We start from the raw sequence: 4,054 nt of genomic DNA on the forward strand, positions 1-4,054 counted from the left end.
AAACAAAAAAATGTTCAACATCAATAATCAGGGAAATGAAGAAACTAAAACAACAATGAGCTGTCACCTTACCCCTGTTAGAATGGCTTTTACTAAAAGTCCAAAAACAACAGATACTGGCACGGATGCTGAGAGAAAGGAACACTTATACACTGTTGGTGGGACTGCAACTTCATACAACTTCTATGGAAAACGATCTGGTGCTTTCTCAAAGAACTAAAAGTAGACCTACTATTTAACCCAGCAGTCCCGCTACTGGCTATCAGATTGTTCTGATTTTCAGTCAGCCTCATGAGGCTTCCACATATTGAGCTTTTCATCTTTCCAATTTGCTTCAAATGCTGAGCGACCATAGAGTAGTCAACCTTGAGTTCTTTGACAAGTTTTTGTATACTTGTCAGAGGATCAACTTTGATGATTACTTTCAATTGGTTGCTGTCAGCTTCCAATGCCAGCCACCACTCTCCTCATCTTCAAGGTTCTCTTCTTTGTAGAACTTCTAGAACCACCACTACACTGGACAGTCATTAGTACTTCTTGGGCCAAATGAAGTTCATGTTGCAAGTTGTCTCCACTGCTTTACGATCCATTTTCAAGTGGAATAAGAAAACTGCTCAAATTCACTTTTTGTCTAATATTATTTCCATAGTCCAAAATAAATATAAAATAAACACCAAATAAGTCATTAGAAAAAAACATAAAGAAATATGTCCTAAAATGATGTATAACATAACCACATGTATTTAAGAATGTATTCCATTATCAAACAGCAAATTTCAACAATGCAAAAACTTAAAAAATTATTTTTGCACCAACCTAATAATGATACAGCCAGAAGTTCTAATAAGTGAATCACATACCTATATGCAAAATGCTTATATCAAAATCCTTCAGGAGAATATAAATACCTCCTAGAGGAGTGGTTATCAGGGCAATGTCTGCTGGTCTCCTGAAACTCTCTATATTACCTGCTGACCAGTAGAATGTAGCATTTTTTTGTCTGAGTGAGGTCCATGGCCAGTCCAAGATTAAACAAAAAACAAGAAGAGAAGTTAGGTATCTTGTGTCCACAACAACTTCTCCCCAACCAAGCGTGAATGTCTCGATGGACTCAAAGTAATATTGTCACTATTGTTACTGGTTTGAATGGAAAGTTCACACTAATCTCCTTTGAGATCAAGGCAAGGAATACCGTGCACAGGTTACAAGAAGGGAGAATACAAAAGTATGCACGAGAAAAGGACATCTGAGGGGCTACCCTGGGCCCACTCTGTGCTTGCTTCTCATTCTGTATTCCTGCATCTTCTCTACCCTTCCCATTTCATTTAAGACACAGCCAAAAATGAAGTAGCTGCAGATGACCCTAATAACTATAATTGAAGTGGGTCAGAGGGCACCACCCTTGGGACTGGAGACTGTTGAGGCAACCACCTGCTCGCCTGATAATGCCGCCATGCCCTCGGCAGGCTTTCTCTGCGGTGACAAGCAGTTTCACAACAGATCAAGCAGAAACTTCATGGTAAGGAAGTCCACATAGTCCAAAAACTGGAGAAGGGCTAGCGCAGAAAAGTCAAAGTGCATTTTATGGTGCTGAGTCATCACAGAAAGCCAGGGACATAACACACCCCTAGGGAATAAAAGACCATCAGGAATAAAGCATGTGTCATTCAGACGCTCTACCTACGCTCTGGTCCCTTCTCTAGTCCTATTCCTCACATATGGAAAATTACATCTGAAGGCTGAAACAGTGGGCTCCGTGCACTCGGAATATTAATAGCATTTTTTCCTCTGCTCTGCACCTCTATCTGCATAGAAGTTCACTGTCAAATGGTCAGGGAGCATGTCAATCTACCGTTTGTCTTGCTTAGGTGTTTTAAGATTTCTTAACCCACTGCACTGCACTATGAAGAGAACACAGGTTTGCTTTTGGTGTGAATGAGGATTGTATTTACTAAATAGTCTAAGGCACAATATCAAATGGAAGACAAATGCCTGCACATGGGAGAAATTCTGATCAAGAGATGCACAGTCTCCCTCATTTTTCAGAGCAGAGTAAAAAAGTAGTTTTCTTATTTTTCCAAATCCCAAACTACATCAAGGGCCACGAGTCCATCTGACCTCTAATTTGCACGGAAAATGCTGACAGGAAGAGAGAATTATGAGAGGGGAAGGAAATAAGGTTAGCGGATTCTCTCTGATTCAATGGGCAATCTTGAAATCCCTGAGAAGGCTATGAATGTTGGTCATCAGGCTCAGCGCTCTGAAAAAAATGTAGAAGTTAAGTGAGAGATCCTTGCCCTTAACCGTTTTGCCTATGGTGGAGACTTTGCTTCATTTAGGGGCCAAAGAATGAAGCAAAGCTGTCAAGGAAACATAAAGATTACCCCCAATTGCTGACAGCAGATGGTGGCTAATGGCAAGTGTTCTTAACAGTGCTTTATTGTTCCACGTTGAGGCATTAATGTGTCTCTGTGGGGTCTTTGGGGTTTTATTTTTTTTTTTTATTTTAAAAAGTCACTTTGTAAAATGACAGTGTGACATGCATTGTAATTTTTGCTTGCCCTGGGCTCCCATGTTATATGTGTCTTCCTGTTTCCCTGATGTGGGGTGGCATTTGGGAGCCAAAGAAAAAACAGGTTTATATCACTCTGAGCTTTCACAATTAACAAGGAAAGCATCAATCCTTCCAAATCAGTGTGAGGAATTGTCCCCATTTCCTGAGCAATTGCAAGAGCTTCGAAATCAAAGTAAATATAGCCTGTTTCTACATGCTAAGTGGGTTTTACATGACTCCATGTAAACAGTCCCAAACCTGTTTATGCCAGCTACAACGGTTTGGTAGCCTTAGAAGAAAAAAGCCTCTTAACACTTTCATTTCTCTAACAAAACAACCTTAGTCATTGCAGATTTAAATCTGATTTCTGGGTGATTATCTTTCTGTTTGATTTCTAAATCCTAAGTACTTCGTTGGACTCCAGCTAGCTATGACTAAAGCATAGGACAGTTGATTTATGCCAGCACAGGAGTGAGCTGAAGACACAGGAAGAGCCTGAGATCCATTTTATACTTTCCTCCAAATCAGAGTCCATCCGATTATTAATAGAGGAAAATCATAACCATGAGAAACGAGCCTTCCTCCCAGTCCGTTTGCTCCTTCTAGGCATCCGGAGAGTCTGTCAGACTCACAAGCTCAGTTGGAGAAGTGACCGCCAGTGGGAAGTGAGGTAGGAGCAGTGGCAGTGAGGTGGTACTGTGCTTCCTTAATCTCTATAAATAATTCCTGAGCACAGTCTGAAACATACTGTTAGGCTCTAGAATATTCCATTGTGATTCCCCTCCCCCATTCCAATCAGGACACATCTTCCTCTGTAAAGCTAAGTGCAGTGACATTGAGATAAAGGATCACATTTGCAGCCAACCTGCAGGCAGCCTTGGGTAGCTGTCCTTGGACTGGTTAGAGAGAGTGGCAGGAAGGAAGGGTGGGCATCTGCTGCCCTTGGGCTATTTTTCCATTTTAGCACCACCTTTCAGGGCTTGGTGCTCCCAGGAAAGCAATTCTGGTGCCAGACTCAAACAGACATCTCCCCTGGGGCTCTGGAATTCCCGTCAGCCCCAAAGACCTGCCTCATTTTGTCCAGACAGCTGCACAGTTAGAAATGTGAAGACCTCAGCCACTGACCGTTTCCAGTTTTGAAGAGAAAATATCAAACAAGTAAACAAAACCAAATGAAAGGTCGGGCTTTTTATTTGGCAGCTATCAGTTGCTTAGAATTGTATTCACTCAAGAAAAGCTGCAGAAAATCTCCCGCCCTTTTTTAATTGAAAAACAAACAGTTCAACCCGTTAGACTCCGACATCGCCACAGGGTAAAAGTATCATATAAACAGATTTTCCACATCTCTCCTTCCTCCCTGCAGTTTCAAGTATCTTGGACACTGTTTGTACCTCAAGAGAAAAGAAAAAAGCAGGGAATTTTGTACCTTTGATGCAAGTAAGGGCCCCATTACTAATCAGACCACTGCAGCCCAAGTATCAGGCTACCAGTGGGCACCCC

The sequence above is a fragment of the Otolemur garnettii genome, unplaced genomic scaffold (assembly GCF_000181295.1).
Source record: "Otolemur garnettii isolate 467f Iridium unplaced genomic scaffold, OtoGar3 scaffold00011, whole genome shotgun sequence".
NCBI classification, from domain to species: domain Eukaryota; kingdom Metazoa; phylum Chordata; class Mammalia; order Primates; family Galagidae; genus Otolemur; species Otolemur garnettii.